General features: G+C 43.1%; 1 protein-coding gene across 4 annotated transcripts in view; it reads right to left on the reverse strand.

Annotated features, from left to right (window-relative positions):
• Positions 1-18,520, reverse strand: part of FHL3 (four and a half LIM domains 3) — a 240,107-nt gene that overhangs the window by 129,072 nt on the left and 92,515 nt on the right. The window lies entirely within an intron of this gene.

Raw genomic sequence — 18,520 nt, forward strand, 5'->3', positions numbered from 1 at the left:
TAAGACATTTATGCAATTCATTTACAATTGTGAAGAAATCGATTTTTTTCAATTTTGCTAGAGGGGAATTAACATGTGTGACAACAGGTTAGTAAAACGGCCCTAAATGTATACTTCTGCCCGTTAGCATTTCCTGCCTACTGAGAATTTAATAGGTACTCCCTGTCTCAGGAACGTATTGGCTAGCAAATCCCCCAATACTGTTAGACACTTCACATCACACAGAAGTTGACAATATGGTACCACAATAGGAAACAAATGACCCCACAAATCCCTGATGTTGAACTGTGAAAAAATAATGATTCTCAGAACTTCTGTTGCTATAATGTTGGCTGTGCAGATATCTGCTTGAATTTGTGGGACACTCTTATTTAGGCTACAGCTTTCTGGATTAAGACAAGGTGCTCATGTGATGGACGTCCTGGAGTGGCTTGTATCCGAAGAGCAAATCAATATTCCCCATGACACTGACACACGTAATCTTGACGGTAAATGTCACATTATGTGTTGTATGCAGCCATAACCTTAAGAGGAATGTTGTTAATTAGAAGGTCCACAGAAAATACGTCTAAAACATTGGTGCCATGCATGCACGCTTTACTTCTAGCAAGATCCTCATCCGTTCCTGCACAATACTGACACACTTAGTTTGCCTTTCAAAGAATCGTACGTTTGACTTGTTCTTTGGCACTATTCTTTACTTTAGTACCAACTGTGTAACTCTATATACAGTGTTTTATTTGTAGTTACACTGACATTTTCATTACAGATTTGCAGTTGAACATCCTCCTCCACTAGGAGCAATGCTGCAATTGCTTAAAACATAAACGATCAGTGCATGGCTCTCAAAGCCACGTTAATCAAATTTAATTAATATTCTTAGATTAATCATCAGATCTCAAATTACCTGTTTGGGCCACCAGTGACTTAAAAATGTGTAAGTCAGTTTTAGACAACACACCCATTCAATGTAGATAAGCTTGTATCGTCTCCACAACACTACTCTTTGATGAGGCCAGCATTGCTGTCCGTGTTCAGAAACAGTCTTCATCAATGATGTTTGCTTCAGTGGGCCCAAAGCCTACTATGGGGTTTTCAAAGAGATTTGTATTGCAATTGCTGGAGCTCTGTCATTTCTTTACATATACATTTTTCCAGAAGTGACCACTGTTGGGCTAAGGCAGCTGGATCAATGCCAGGTTTAAATTTGAGGTATGTAAATTTGTGATATCTTAAGTTATCCCACCTGGCTATCTTACAATATTGGGGAAACCTGTCTCTTGTAGACAAAAACTGCAAACCATAGGGGTATTCTATGTTTCCATTACTTTTTTCTGAGGAATTCCAACACAGAACTACAATTACCCCAGCCATCTCATACATCAATTCAAATTACTTTTACCACCTTACGAACCACCTACAATTTTGAAAATAAATATAACATTCTCTCAAAATTACACAGATATGTGGACTCTGATGATTTGGTTTTTAATGTTCTTCTTATCTGCCACCTTCCACCTCTCTTGAATTTTTTGTACTAAAAATAATGTGACACTTGGCATTTCATTGGTCTGAGAAAGAGAGCTGTGTGTTCTCACTTTCCTTAAAACAAATGTTCGTACCTAAATTTTTGGTTCACAACTAAATGCACAAGTGAAAACTATGGCACACATTATTTCTTAAAAGGAAATTCAACAGGAATGATTAATATGGTAACCACCAGGAGCAGTAGTATCCCTGCATGAATACATCGTCAGAATGTCAAATTTGTTATACAGCACTCTGGATGTGTTCCAGCCCACATCCAGCACTCAGTTCCAAAGGATGAAGGTTTGATGCCAGAGAATAGAGCACAGCCCTGACACCTACCCCACCCGGCAGCAGGGAAAACCTTTTCCACATAAAATATTCCAATGCTAAGATTGAAACACCAAGAAGTAAAACATGGTTGAGGAAAATAAATCCCTGCAGAGAAGATAGCAGCAACCTCCACGCTCCCCACAGTGCATGTAACAAAATGTATAATCTACAACTGAAGGAATTTTTAAATATATTAAAATATATGTGCTGTCAACATCACTATGCACCATCAAACCCTTCATTAAAAACGTTGCCAAAGTCAATAGGTTTCGTCTTTGGGGGTCATTTGGGGTAGTACATAAGGAGGAGAAAGAGAGATGGAAAACACATGCATACTCATGGAGTGCTTAATAAAAAAGAAAAATGTTCCCTAAAAGTGAGTAGTGGAAGACTAGAACCTTGCCAGAGAGATGTTAAAGAGGCGATGTAACATGGCAGGGACAAACACAAGATGACCAAGCTGGGGCAAGTAAAGCCATTGAATAGGAAGCAACAATAAAGTCAGCCAATAGTAAGCACCTGTAAGTTCTTGGTCAGCCTACAACAGGTATTTTTCAATGAGCCAGCATGCACTTCCTGGTAGGCTCAGCCTAAAAAGGATGCAACCAGAAAACAAAAGTCTCCTCATCATTCACGGGCACTGGGGCAAGGAATGTTGTATTATCAACTTCTTGATGCTACAATACCATAGATTGTTGTGCTGGGTTTAATCAGTGCTGGTGATATAGCCCATTCTCTTGACAAGCTCATCAAATTCTACATCACTGAAGAAACACTGCTCAAATCAGGAGGACTCCAAACCAGACACTTCAAGGCTGAACTCTGCACTAGAACCAAGCCAATATTTAAAATCTAACTGAACCGTTTTATATCACCCTATTAAGTGTGATGCTCATTCAGTTCATGGACCTCAACCAGCGCCTACCAGGGGTAGCAACTGCAACCTCTGGCTCGCTCCTTGGTACCCCTGGAACTGCCCTTGCACCCCAACAAAGGCAGCAGCAGGAATAGCATGTTTACAAGGCCTTCAGATCTTTCTTTTTTCCCCCACGACCTCCTTCCCAAAAGACCTTCCTCAATAAACAGAAGGCTGTTAAGACGCTAAGGCTTGAACAAGGAGTCAATCCAGTGATGGCATGGGTGGTCAATGGGTGCGTAATGTAATGCCACTAACCCTGGCACTTTGGTGAATTGACGCCCTTGATGGTGTCACTATGGAAATAAAGTCTGACAATCAAATCCTGGTCTGGCCTCAACATTCCATAGGAATTCATAAGGTTTTTTGAAAAAGTTTGGGGAGAGACATCTGTAACCAAACGATCTTTTTATTACCAAATGGGGGCCACTTGATAAGGAGGGAGTTGTACCTCCATACCGAGGTTGGGACGTGATTTATGCTATTCTTCAATTCAGTACTACTGAAAAAACAATGACGGGCACCGATGCTAAAATGTACAAACGTTGCCACATTTAAATGGATTAGATCAACATTTCCTTTGTTCTTCCATAATCTCTTTATACAACGGAAATATTACTGAACTCCGGTTGAAACTGGGTAGCTGGGGGGGTTGAAACATCATTCAAATAAACACTGCCCAGTCCCAAGAACCACAGTAAAACCAAAAAAAAAGAAAGAAACACCAATGCCGGTAGGTCCCTTGGGACTGGCAAGGCATCCCAGTTCATCCATCATGGTGAAAGAAGCCGTTCATTCCTAAAGTCACTGTCAACAACACAAAAGCCTATCAGGGGCTCCCAGCTCGGGTTCCCTCAACTTAAATAAGATCAGGTTCCCAAGTTTCACATTCATGCACACAGATGGCTCCATGTGCTGCCAACCATCACACCATCGCTGCAGGCGGAGGGAGACAACCATAGACCTCATAGATTACTTTGGTCAAAGATGTGAATAGAGGAGAAACAACAAAGCCACTGGATTGTATTGCACTGCAAAATGTATGCATAGATTCAGACACATGATGATCAGTGAAGCACTGTGATGACTGGAGGGGCACGGGTTGGTGGTCTGGCCTTACTAGGAGGCAGTGGGTGTAGTGAGTAAGGATTGGAGACATGCACCAACCATGACACGTTAAACTTGTATTGGGGCTTAAACATGAGGTGGTACAGAAAGAAGTAGTACACAACAGTGCACAAGCACTAGTGGATTCTAGTACTGTATGCAGTCGCTGCAAGTACCAGAGTGCCATATACCACCCACATACTCATCGCATGACCCACCACAGAAAAGCCAGCAGCAAATTGTGAACCACCAGTGTGATTGTACATATTGCGGTGACAGCTAACCGCTATCGGACTCATGTCTTTAGGGTGGGGATCAGTGCAACAGAACCAAGACTCAGGACTTAAATTCAGTGGTGGTGGAGAGGAGAATCACTGTGCCTCAACCACTGGAGAGGGACGGGCCAGCCACCCTGAGAATTGTACAGACCTGTAGGACCACAATCCAGGAGTGGCAGCACCACTGCCACCACTCTTGGGATTGCTGGTGATGTGTAACCACTGCAATCACTAAGCACGTCAAACATCTTTGAAGACAAGAGACGGTGGCAAAAAGAGGAAACCTTAAACACAGATTGCATCACTGAAGTCTCAGATGCCAGAAAATAGTTGGCCACTGCACAGAAACATAGGAGCCTGTGAATTCGGGGTTCATTTTAGTTTTTATGCCATGTGTTGCTTGTATCGATATCAGTAGATGTACCATAACTTATAAAAAGAAACTCATCTATCAATGGTGCCTTTACACTGATACCACACCACCTTCAAAACTAGGCAATTTTTACCAAAGCAGAGCATCAGAGGTCTGATTTGGACTGTGGTAAGGGAGAACAGAAACCCAACAGCCTCCTGCTCAAGAATGAAGATCATGCCTGTGTTGGCATGAGTCAAAAACCACACCCAACATAGGAGAGTAAATGCCTGGCAGCGTGAAGAGCACATCTCAGAGTCTTCCTACCATAAAACAAGCACTTATTTGCCGAAGGCGCAGGGTGGCATGCATTGACTCAGTGTGAGGGTATATCCCAAGATGCAGCAGCCTTTCTGCACTGTCAGATGCCTAGAGCTGCCACCATATAATCTCCTCGAAGGTGTTCTCTGTTAGTCACCATTTGAATCGGGGAACTTCTCCCTTTCCAGACACTGCATCTACCGTCATCTTCTCCAAGTGGGACTGACTCACCTGGGAGGCGAACAGAGACCTCATCTGATCCCACGTCTGTACTTTCACCAGTATGACACATGCAATGACTTCATTAAATCAAGTACTGACAAAGAGTTGTGCAATGTTCATAGTACACCCAAACTGGAGCACACGCATATGTGCAAACAGGCATCACATTTGTCACCAGACCCATTGTAAATATGGGCAACGTCGGCCTATCCCAGCCATCACTTAAGAGAGAGGTGACCTTACTTCAATCAGATGGGGAATCAACAGGAAATCCAGGAATGGAACTTCATCCCCACCCCTACCCCTGCTGGGTGCCATAATGAGATTTTCATGCCCAGCATACTCCTGACATACCAAGCCCAGACAAAGGTCATCCATTTATGGGTGGGTCATAATCACTGGAATAAGTGAGAGCAGAAGTAGGAGTGGTGAGATTACCAATAAGTAATGAGGCCATTAGCTCTAGGTTCCTTGTCCTAGTCCCAGTCATTACTTATAAGGTATATCAAATCACAAATGGATTACGTCAACCAAATTATAGGAGTCAAAAGGTGTAAACACACATTAGAGTTTCAATGACATATAGAAACTCTATAATAAGCACTAAAGAAAGATCCCAAAGCAGAAATAATGGTTTAGCCACAGACATGGACAAGGAGAACGTCGTAAACAGCCTCAACACCAACATCTCTCCTTCCTATAAAGAACTCAAGGTTTCTCCAGAGGCTCCAATTGTAGCCAACTGAGATTTCAGGGTGAACAGAGAAAGGCTAAACTTGCACCCATCTCAGAAAAAAATTAAGAATTTTAGAAAGAGAAGAAGGAAAGAGAGAATAGAAAACACACCCAGACTGAAAAGAGGCCAAACCCCTAACATAGGATTTTTTAGTGGAAAGTCTCGTGGACTTTTGAACAGCTTTTGCTAAATGCATAGGAAGGTCTTTTTGCTGCTGTAAAACCTTATCTTATCCACAACAGCAACAAGGCAATCAGTTTGGGACAGTAATTAGTTTGGATGATGAGGAAGAAAAATGAAGAGAAATACTCCCTGGAGGTTCTAATGTCATGATTTCGGAAAAGGAAATCACCACCACCTCCTGGGCTGAAAGGAAACCACTAGAACCATATATATATACCTTTCTTCCCTCTAAAGCCCGGACATAACTCTTGGAATCTGAGCGAACTGGGGAAAGGCATATTAGAGAAATTGTGGCCATTCCGCTGAGAGCATCCATTCCTCATGCTCCCTCTGATGCATTCCATCTGCAAAAAAAGGAACTTTCGCACTGAAACAAGAGGCAAAGAGAGCCACTATCAGGGTTCTGAACTTCCTGCATATTTTCTGAGATATTAGAGGAGACTATGAAAGGTTCTTTGGAGAAGGGAACCTGTCTGCTCAATTAACCTGCCAGAATATTGTGAACTCCTTTGAGGGACAAAGATGATGTTCTGCCCAGGACACAGATGCAACTGAGAAGTAGATCTCATCCCTCCCTTATGTAGGTAATCGTGACCATGTTGTCTGATCTTACTAAAACATGGTGATTGCAAATAAGTTCTCTGAATCTCCTAAGGGCCATAAAGAGATTAATCTCCTCTAAATTGAAGTATGAATCTTCTCTTGGTGTCGCATAGACCCTGGATCGACCTGCCCCATAAAGTGGTCCCCCAACCCAGAAGACTGGCATCTACCTTACTCGTTTTTAGAGTTCCTGGATGCAAAGAAATCCTTTGCAGAGATTCTTTTGATTCAACAGCCAACCCAAAGGTTTACTAATTTAATCTGAAATCATAATCATTGTCTCGTAGTTCAAGGAACAGGGTTTCTAAAGTATTTTCATATACTATATAAGCGGCCTCAAATGAAATTGTGCCCAAAGGACCATGAAAATGCAGGAAGCGATATGTCCCTGAGCTGTTAACCACAGTCTTGCTAATGCTTGGTATGAGCTTAAAAGGTTTGTCAATATTTACTGAATTCTCTTGAATTCAGAAGGAAAACCATCCCCATGTCTGTTGCACCTATAAAGATGCAATCTTGGGAAGGAATTGTGTGACATTTTTCCTTGTGGATCAGAAAGTCGTAGCTTTTCGGTGTCCTAAACACTTCTGTCAGACCCTCTATTGTCTTGGACAAGAAGTAGCATGAAGGAACCAATAATCCGGGATGGAAACAATGACCAACTTTGCAGATGTAGAATCACCACCGAGGAGCTACCACTTATGTGAATACACTTGCCAATAGCTGCAGACCCAAGGGAAGGATTTGGAACTGATAGTGATTTTCCTGAACACAGAACCTAAGACGTTGTTGGTGGCTGGTTGAAATCGAAACGTCAAAGTAAGCATTTCTCACATAAATGGTTAAACTGAAATACCCCACTGAGATTAAAGAGATGATCTTTTGTTATTTCTCCATTTTAAAGTTTATCACCTGGACCTACTTATTCATTTGTTTGTGGTCCATCACCATCATCTACCCCCCCTCTCCCCTTAAATGCTTGGGAGACCGAAATATTCATGACATACACTCCCTTCCCTTTCTCCAGAGGCAGAGCAGGAACCACTCCTGTCTTCATTACCAATTCCTGGATTGACTGTGCAAAGGTCAACGTTTTCTTTAGACAATTTAGCCAGGGCTCTTCCTGACGCCTGAATTTAAGTGGAAGGGGCGAGCGAGCAACAAACTATCCATTCCTGATTATTTGGAGAACCCAACCATTTGAAGTGGACATCTCCCATATTGAATTAAGCCTCTGAATCCTTCCCTGATAGGCTGTCTACTGTTAGACTTTAGCCAAATTTCAAGAATAACAGCAGCCTGAGTGAAACCAGCTTTTCAACAAGAAAAACTTTATTTGTTGATTTCTTTTTCTGTGCCCGGCAAGGAAGGAGCCTTAAGAGCAGGATTAAGAAAAAACAGAGTACATATCAAGACACAATACCTGCAGTCCTAATCCCACCCGCGACAGGTGAAAACAAGACAATTATTGGAGTGAAAGCCTCTTTATAGCATGCAGTAGGGTGAGCGGGTTTTCATTTTCTGCAATTGCTATTGATTTTCTGTCTCAGAGGGGATGTCTCACCTCCAGGGGCATAGCTTAAAGGATTTTTTGGGGGGTGTTACATCCCCAAAATGAATGGATTTTGTGATAAATAGTTTGATAGAGGTGCTTTTTGTCAGTCAGGTGTGTGTAGGATTTCAGAAGAAGTTTTCAGACACAGACAAAAATGGTCACACCCCTCTGTTTGGAAAGACTTCAAAATGTTGGGTTTTTTTGCAAAATATTGTGTTTTCTAGTACCCATACCATTCCGCATTCCTCTCCCTTTCCACTGCCCTTTAAGTCCCTTTTGTGCACCCTACATGTCCTACAATGTATTTTAACATTATGTGTGAGCGTTATTGTTGGAAAATCTAAAGCTCCACCACCACAATCTTACTGCTCAAACTATGCCCCTGAAAGTTTTAATATGAATAAGCAAAAGTAGGGCTAGGTGAATCAAAAGGTACCAGTGCGAAAAACATGAATCCACAGTTGGAAAATATAGGGTCAAGAGGCCCACAAAAAGAAATACATCATAATCACACAGGTGAACACAAAAATATGTAAATGAAACATTACATATAACATAACAACAGTGTAATAGAGACATATAATGGGCTAAGAACTTCTCATAATAATCACGAGACCCGGTAGCAGGAAACATATTTTATTAGATGTGGGAAAGTGTTGGGACCTTGGATTTGTTAGGGGAGCAGTGGTTGGACTGACTGGGGAATCCATGCTATGTGTTCATTGGCTGAGGAGGCCACAAGCAGGGATGCTCATTCTTGACTTTAAGTCTGCATGGACTTTTGTCCAATGAGGTGTGCTCTGGTAGGCAGGGGCGTAGCTTGGTCAGTAAGACTGGGGGGGGGGCTTCATATTTTCCAACAATCGCACTGGCATATAATGTAAAAATACATTATACCACAAGCAGGGCACATAAGAGGGTCTAACAGGGCAGTGGAAAGGGAGATGAAATGTGGACTGGAAGGGGTACGAAGTGAGAGAAAACACCGTATTTTGTAAAATAACCAACATTTAAGACTTTCACACCACAGAGGGAGAGAGTGTGTGCGTTTTCTGTGTGCATGTGAAACTCGACAGACACCTCATCATACCCGACAGAAAGCAACTATATCCAACTATTTTCTATGAAAATACATTTATTAGTGGGTGAAAGTCCCCAAACACCCCTTGAAGGTACCCCCTGCTGGTATGAGGTAACAGCAAGAGCCTTGTCACTCGAGTGAATGAACCAATACTGCTGGCGTCTTGTTCCTGGCTGCAAGGGCTGCAGCAGTTGTATGGGGGCACCAACACCAGGGAGCCTTAGGTAGCGTGCGGGCATGCAGCTCATTGCATTGTTCTGCTGTCTGCATTGCTGTGCTCGGCTAGCTGCAGTCTCCTGGTACTGCTATGAAACCTGCTGTATCTGTGAAGACAGCTTACGCTGCTGCTGTACAAACCGCCTTTGGTGAGTGCGAGGCTTGCACTGAGTGCTGTTTCATGTGTTCGGTGTGGCCTGTGTCCTTTCTGTTATGTAAGCTTCGTGCAATCTTTTCATTATACAAAATTCACTACGGTTTCCAGAGACACTGCTGTTTTCTTATGTATTTCAAAAGGGCACTTGTCAGACAAAGAGGAGCGAAGTCTAATTTGCTGATATTATAAATGGGCTGCCGAGCATTTACGGACCCTCCTCTCGGGTGGTGAGGAGTGGCAGTCGACGCCAAGCACACACCAATAAAATATGGCGTCACGGCTCCCACTTTTTCTCGGCTCTCCACAAAACCAAAGTGAGGTTTTTGGGACCTCTCTGAAGTGGCAGGTATGAATAATTACAGAGTGCGTTGGACCCGCCCTGTCTGCACCACCTGAAGTCTGGCAAAGCTTCCCGAGGAAGAGCGCGTGGAGGGGTGTGTGTGAGAGTGCGTGTGTGTGTGTGTGGGGGGGGGGTCACGGTGGACGTGCTGGGGTGTGTGGGGGAGGGGGAATACTTCAAGAGCCGCCCTACTTCAAGCTTGTTTTTGGAACAATATAACACCACCAACCTGACCCCGATGGACGTCTGGTTCTGCAGAGCCCATAAAGGCGCTTCTTTGTGTTTAAAAGCATGCCTTGGGCGGATAGTTTATGGTAGTAAAGAGCACGTACAGGTGGACTGGGCCACAGAAAAATTGGTAGTTTACCGCCAGTACGGCAGATCTAGATCATCTTCGGTGGGTCTCCCAACATATGTCTGACGCTACCCCAGCCCTCCCAGCAGCACGGGCCTCGTATAAAACCTACTACTTCACAAGCAGTCCACCCAGAGCTTGTAATAGTAATGTGACATCGATGATCTTGTCCACAAGACCTATTAATCAGTGCAATTGGTATTAATGCAGCTCTGGTGAATGTGACCAGGGAAACTGACACTCCTGTATGACTCAAGCCAGAAGCGTTGGCAATACTGTTGGTTGATGCTCACTGTCGAAACTTTTTTGATTGGGTAACTAGTCTTGCAGGTCAATTCTCTTCCTTTAAACAGATAGCATAACTCTAAGAGGGCAAGCTATGCATGTTTATCTCATATAATGAACTGCATGTATTACTTGCTAGCAACATGGACTGCAGACCATCACATTTCCTGGATCAAAAAAATGTAAGGAGAGGCGAGTACTAACCAAACTGCAACAGCTACCCATAGCACAAGATGCACTCGTATGGCACAAAGTCCATTGGCCAATTTCGTAAAAGATTGGTAGAATTCCGCCAGAATTACGGGGGGGGAAGACTGTCACAGTGACCTGGAAGCCTATTGGTCCACTAGGTTAAAGGTTCACAGAGGCAGAGTAGCTTGAGTCTCCACTGGCATAAGTGACAATACCCCCTCAGACCCTGAATAGAGTAGTAGACAGTGAGTTTGGAGGGATAAGAACATCGACTGTCTACGTCCCCACTAGGGCCTATATGCCTTTAGATCCGGCATGGATTCTATCAAAGACAAGCATTTGCAAAGCAATGGGTCTCGTATTTGCTCTAGTTAGAGCTAATAGCGTTGTAAACTCCTAACCGGACTTTTCTTGCCACATAAACTGATAATGAAAAATAAAACAGTTTCACATATGCAAGCCAACGGTCGCCATGAGCATGAAGGAGACACAGAAAAGGAAACAGAAGTTCGCTCGCAGTGAAACTTATTGGCAAAAGTGCAGTTATCCATGTAACTGGCAAAAGTAGAATTATCCATGTAACTATCAAAAGTAGAATTTTAAAAAGCAAGCCCACGAACCAACCAAACTGATGGGAAGCCCACAAATCAACCAAACTGATAGGCATGGCTAAAAGCCCACAGAGAGATTACAACAGGGGCCAGAGCACTTGCGCATGCTCAACCCTAAAAACTAAAATAACACATAAAAGCCACCAATTTAGTTTCAAAGGACTGTTACAGGCTGAAGTTTGCTTCACGTAAAAAAGAGTTTCTTAACTTCCTTCACTTATATGGTTGAGAGAACTTTCTTTCATGGTAGCACTGCTTTCCACACTGCCAAACACAAACAGCTTGACTAGAAAAAGCAACAGGCCATCTTCAAGTTCCCCTGGGCAGAGGTGGACAGAGGTTTGGGTCAGAGGCCTGAATATTGTCCCAGGCTCTCCTAAAGCCATGTAAGGCCAGTGCTATAATTATAATCATTTGTAGACACTAGATGAGAACCAAAAGGACATGTCCTGGCAGACACAGACAATCACCTGCTGACATGATCAACTTAAAAGAACGGCAGCTGCTCCTCTGGTTTTCTTAGTTGTTTATTTTTCTCGGCAACAAGAAGAATATCTTGCACAGATAAATAAATCAAACTGAAGTGGGAACATCTCACAATCCATTGAGATGAACAAATTGGTGAAAGTAGTTTCACAAAGAGGTGAAAAAATGAATGGAAAAAGTCTCCCCGTCCTTAGTGATGAGCATATGTACAAGGATTTCTCAGCATCCACAGTTTTCTGCAAACCAAAGTTCAAATAACCATCCATAGCAAGCAGCAAATGAATGGAGGTCTTCTCAAAACCCACGGTGATAGGTATTAGAATGGATGTCCCTAAGGGCTCCACAGTACTGCGGAAATGGATACAAGGCCTCTCATATTTCACAGAAAGGTGCAAATGATCCAATGTCACGCCACACTGCAGAGTAAGAATCAAATCAAAGATAATTTATAGCTATATGAACGTGTTCCCAGTCAACCACAATCACAGTTTTGGTAGTCAATTGTATATCCATGTTGACATCTGACAACTAAGAAGGGAAAGACACAAATGGTTGTTCTTGCTGAGACAGCTGATCAATATGAGATTCAGTCAGGGGTTCACCATAAGATGAACTAAGATACTCATTAAACGCAGCTCGGTGGGTTCAACATATGCTTTCGGCTGAGCACATGCTTTCGGGATTTTGAAGATCAGTTTTCATTACAGTAGAGGTGGGAGAGATGAGTCCTACTGAAGTGTGCCTTGTTATCCCTTGCTGTTTAAGCACCAAGAAACAATACAAGTTGAAGAGTGACTATACAGATGGTCATCAATAATGTTACAGGAGTTCTGGGATTTGACCATAGGCCAAAAAAGTAAGTCTGTTAAACACTGGCGATTCATCAAGTCTTTCTGCCCTTCAGCCAGGCGCACACAGCTGCCACGTGAAAAGATCAGCCCATATTTCAGATTTACAAAGCCAGTGGCTTTTGTAAATTCTGATGGGAGGTTTTCCCTATCTTGTGCAGTAATAACAGTGTCTACAGTACGGCCGGGATAAGGGCCCATCATTGGCAAGCAGAGGAATGTGAAAATAGCTGCATTTTTACAGTAAATTATACATTTGAGGGCAAAGCTGGTGTCATGGGACATAAACAGGCAACAATTTGGGAGTTGAATAGAAGCATTATACTGAGCCACTCCCAACTCAAGGCTGAATGTATTTTTAAGCCCTCCTCCACTAACTGGCCCAATTGTGATTACCAATATTAATTGTGTAATGTGTTATGTGTAATGGTCAGTACAAGCACTTCTCAGAAGGGCAGATACATCTTTAAGGGAACAGTGTGAGTACTTCTCGGTGGGGCTGCTGCGCTCTTAGTGTGCCCGGACCGATACATCTCTGTTGAGACCACCACACTGTAAGTGACAGAACATGAGCACTTCTTTGAAGAACTGCAAAACTTTAATTAAAAAGACAGTCACTACTTTATGGAATTCATGGAAAATCATAAAATAGTATTTTACAAGTATTTTTCATACCAGATACTCACTTTTATTGTCACTTAAAAAAGGAATCAAGGCAATAACGTAATTGAGTTTATAAATGTCCATTTATTTTTTACATTAGAAAGGACAATATCATTGTTCGACTCACTGAAATCGCCACGATAATGGGAGTAAATATTATTACAAAAGAGAATATTTGCTTTTCAATTTTGTGGCTCCTTGACTAATTTAACAAATATTCACAGGAGAAACATATTTTCTCAATAAAGACATTTTTGCATATATAAACCCTTGCAATATAGAAGAACGCTTTAACCACCTGCTTCGTAGAAGGCATAAAACTGGACAAGCACGGGACACGGGCCATGGATTCTCTTTGAATGGCACAGCTGCAGCAAATTTACATTGCGGAATCAAACACGTCTATAGGGAATAATCAAACCACAGCCAAATAAATTTAATTCCACTCAAATGTAATAATGCAACCTTCAGAAACAACTTTTCTCTATGCATACTATAAGATCACAGAAAGTACATGGCAATCCATTTTTTCCCCAAATCTGGCATAATCCACTTTGTAAGACCACCGTCTTAACAGCATAGAATCAATCTCTCCAACAGGTTTCCTTAAGGTTTTTATAACCGGACAATCTTGCAGGAAAAATACCTTAAATTTGGGGCCTGAACTAAGCAATTTAATAATCTCTTAATAGGTTTTATTACCTTTAAGACACAAGTAAACTAATCTTTTCTGTTAATACACTTGCAGATGGTAACATCACACAACACTTGGCAGATTTTAAATGATGGACCACCAAATACTGCATATTGCTAGTAATATCTAAATGTTACTTGTGACAATTCAAAACACAAAATAAGAGGCATGCATTTAAGACAGAAATGGTAAAAATGGTTAAAAAAAACAAAATTAAACTATATTTGATTGTTAGAAATATGGTCTCTAGTTGGCAGTGGTTTGAACCCTATCCAAGTAGGGACCCTCACTCTAGTCAGGGCAAGGGAGTCACACAGCTAAGATAACCCCTGCTCACCCACTTGGTAGTATGGCTCAAGCAGTTAGGCTAATCTCAGAGGCAATGTATAAAGTATTTGTACACTCACACACAGTGAAAACACCACAAAAGTATTCCATACCAGTTTAGACAGAATAGCCAATATTTATCTGCGTAAAACAAGACCAAAATGACAAAAATCTAACATTCACAAGTACAGATTTGAATTTTCAAAGATTAAATCTTAGTATAGCGCTTAGAAACACAATAACTCCAACTGGGTGTCTATCACGGCGTCTTGGCGGAGTGATATCCAACAGTCTGACACCACCTGCGCAGGAGTGCGGGTCGATCATGGAGTCGCATGGATCCTGGGAACAGTACCTTGAAAAACAATGAGGAAACAAAGACGTTGCACGAAGTTGGGGAGGTGTAGCATAGCTGGAGCTAGTGTGGCGTCTGTTCCTCACAGCTACCAGGAAGGTGAGGTGTCGATTTCTTACTGCTAGGCAGGGGAGGTGAGGCGTTGGTTCCTCACAGTTGCAGGGGAGGTGATGCAGTGGTGGCGAGGCATCTGTTCCTTACAACAAGGCTGGGTCACTGAATCCAGCAGGTCAAGATACGAAGCATCGACTTTGCGGTGTCGTGGTCACACCACGGGTCACAGGTGCTGCAGCTGAGTCGAGTGTCATGGACATCTGTGACATGGCACTCTGGACTCACGCTGTGGTGGGAGTTCGGAGGCCCTGCGGTAGTGTCGGGCCTGTGTTGCAGGTCACAGTCATTGCACTCAGCTGGGATCACTGTTCCGGTGCAGGCAGCAATGCGGTGTCAGAGAGCGCCACCAGTTCCGAAATCGCTCTAGAGTCGAAGTGCTTAGTTTCTTCCTTGTTACACCAGAACTAACTCCCAAGGTCCCAGGAACTGGATTTTGGTACCACTTGGCAAGTCAGGACTCTCAGCAGGTGAGCCCAGGTGCCTGCAGGTGAAGTCTTTGATGGCCCAGAGACTACATAACAGGAGGCAAGCTCAGTTCAAGCCCTTGGAGAGCCTTGGAAAGAAGGATATAGCAAACAAAGTCCAGTCCTTTCACTCCCAGGACAGAAGCAGCAAGCAGCAGGCCAGCACAGCAGAGCAACCAGTCCCTTTTACAGCACCCAGCTCTTCTTCCTGGTAGAATGTCCTCAGTACAGAAGTGTTTTATGTGGTGTCAGAGGTCCAGTATGTATACCGTAGGCAAACTTCAAAGAGAAGTCTTTGTAATGCACAAGACCCTGCCTTTCCCTGTCCTGGCCCCAGACACTCTCCAGGTGGTTGGAGACTGCTTTGTGTGAACTCAGGTGCAAGTGTCAGCTCCTCCAACCATTCTAGCTCAGGAAGACCCATTAGCCTGGTGATGGGCCATCAGGATATACAGGGCACACCTCAGGTCCCTTTGAGTGACTCTCTAAAGTGAATACACAAACAGGCCAACTGTCATCCTGACCCAGAAGTATATTCAGCAGACAGGCAGAGGCACAGAATGGTTAAGAAGAAAATACACACTTTCTAGAAGTGGCATATTCAAACTCACAGTTCAAAATCAACGTCACCAAAAGATGTATTTTTAAATTGTGAGTTCAGAGACCCTAAACTCCAGATCTCTATCTGCTCCCAATGGGAAATTATATTTAAAAGATATTTCAAGGCAATACCCACGTTACTCTAAGGGAGAAATAGGCGTTGCAATAGTGAAAAACAAATTTAGCAGTATTTGACTATCAGGATATGTAAAAAATACCATTACATGTTCTACCTTTTAAATACGCTGTATTGTGCCCAGAGGGCTACCTTGGGCCTACCTTAGGGATAATTTACAGGTAGTAAAAGAAAAGGTTTGGGCCTGGGAAGTGGGTTCACTTGCCAGGTTGAAATGGCAGTTTAAAACTGCACACGCAGGCACTGTACTGACAGACCGGAGACAAGTTTGTAGCGCTACTCATGTGAGTGGCACAATCAGTGCTACAGGCCCACTGATAGCATTTGATTTACAGGCTCTGGGGCCACATAGGGCACTTTACTAGGGACTTACTAATAAATCAAATACGCTAATCATGGACAAACCAATCCCCAATATAAATTAGACAGAGAGCATATGACGTTTAGCCCTGGTTAGCAGTGGTAAAGTGCCCAGGATCCTGAAGCCAATAAAAAAGGTCATATAAATATGAGGAAAAAGGCAAAAAGTTTGGATATAACCCTCCAGAAAGGGCCAGGTCCAACGCTGATTACTCTGTATTCCTTGTATGAAAGATGAAAATACAGTATCTGGCAACCTCGCCCTAAGTTCACTAGAAGGCCAGCTGCTTGAATCAAGTCAGCCTACAAGTTAAAAGTGTGTATACTTGGGTATTTACATAGCAAAACTCTGGACTTGAGCAACAGGATGCACAGAAGCGCACAACAGGGAGTAGAGACAAATGACGGTTGTGTGTATAGCCTAGTGAAGGGAGTCTGGAGACACCCATGGAAGCTGGCAGGGGCGACCATATTGATTGGCATTTTCTTTATGAGACCTATGGGCTTTAGACTTCTTCTCTGGGCTACACGTGTGATGGGACAAGCGTGACCTGTGGAGAAATGTTGCCGCAGTCTGTGTGTGCGGACAGATGAAGCTTGTATCTGTTCAGGGTCTCCATTGTGGCAGGTGTTTGTCAAGCCTTCACAATTCCTCTGCAAAGACCTACCGAGTGGTATCAGAGGAAGAAATTCTGCTGTCCTGCTTGTGGGGAGTGAGGGGGAGAACAGGAAGGTCTGGCTAGGGAAGGGATGGCTGGGGCACTCGCTGTCTGAATTTAATTTTCTCCATCTTAGTCACGGGGATTCATCACACTGTTGAACAAAGTCGCTTTTGCTAAACCCCGACCTGGAAGACCCAGTGCCTAATTTGTGAATCAAAACATGCAGGTGAGGAAAGCTCTCCTCTGAAGCATGTGGCTGCTGCAATTAGATGTGCGAGCACGGAATACTGAGGCAGCATAATCCTGAAGCCATTTCAGGCCTCTTTAAACTGTTTACAGCCACTCCCTGCCCCTTCAGCTTACTCACGCAGCTTTCTGCTTCCTCCATGTGTGACGCTTTTTCGTGTTTCGCTTCCTTCGTCTTTTCCATATGTCTTTTGCTCGCAGTAAATGCTTGAGTCTGAAAATTAAGTGCCTGTCCTAAAAAAAAAGTCAGTTGCCCGCACCGGAAATCACTGGTTCAAATTAAGCACTGAGAAGGCCGCTCCAGAAGTAGGATTATTGCTAATATGGCATTCCAGTGGACCCAGTACCAGCATATGTGTTAACAGTCTTTAAACACTAACAGTCTTTATTAACAGCTAATCAATCATTTGAAGTCAATCTGGAATCCTATATACAGCGAAAGGAAATATAATCATATCATACAATATGTCCAGTAAGTAGAAAGCAGGTATTGTATTGTATTGTAATAGTATTTATATAGCGCTTACTACCCCTGACAGGTAGGGTACATAAAAGGTCAAAAGGGAACACAACAGCCACGCAAAGGTGGGCAGAGAGAGAGCCCGGTCTGACTGACATCCAGCAAAACAGAAGTATCTTTGGAAGTGGGCAAACTTCAGCTCATTGTTAGGAGTAGCCAGAGAAATGGTGGTGCGTAAACTAGAGGGAGAGAGATCCAAACTGCTGTTGTACTCCTTGATAAGGACTCTGCCGTAGTGCAGTACTTCATGCAAGTTGCTGTTTCCAGAACGTGTATCAGAGCTGCAAAGGAACCTGGGACTCCTTAGAGTTTTCAGCTTTGAGGCTAAGTATTGGGGAGCAGAGGTGTGAAGTATATCCTTCTCTAGCATTAATGGGAATAATATAAGCGGCATAGGAGTAATTTGTTAGTTCCTGCAGCAAAGCGAACAACTGCATGCCAACTGCTTTCAGTTAAGTGAGCTGCACTCTAGGAAGACCTGCCAGTAGGGACTTAGGGCCAGATGTAGGTAGGTATCCGTTTGCGAGTTGCAAATTTCGAGTCCCATTTACTCGCAATTTGCAACTTGCAAAAGGAAATGCAGAAAGGTGTCTCAGACACCTTCTGCAACTCGCTATGGGGTCGCAAAGACCCACCTCATGAATATTTATGAGGTGGGTCGCAGTTTGCGACCCC

The sequence above is a fragment of the Pleurodeles waltl genome, chromosome 3_1 (genome assembly GCF_031143425.1).
Source record: "Pleurodeles waltl isolate 20211129_DDA chromosome 3_1, aPleWal1.hap1.20221129, whole genome shotgun sequence".
NCBI lineage: Eukaryota > Metazoa > Chordata > Amphibia > Caudata > Salamandridae > Pleurodeles > Pleurodeles waltl.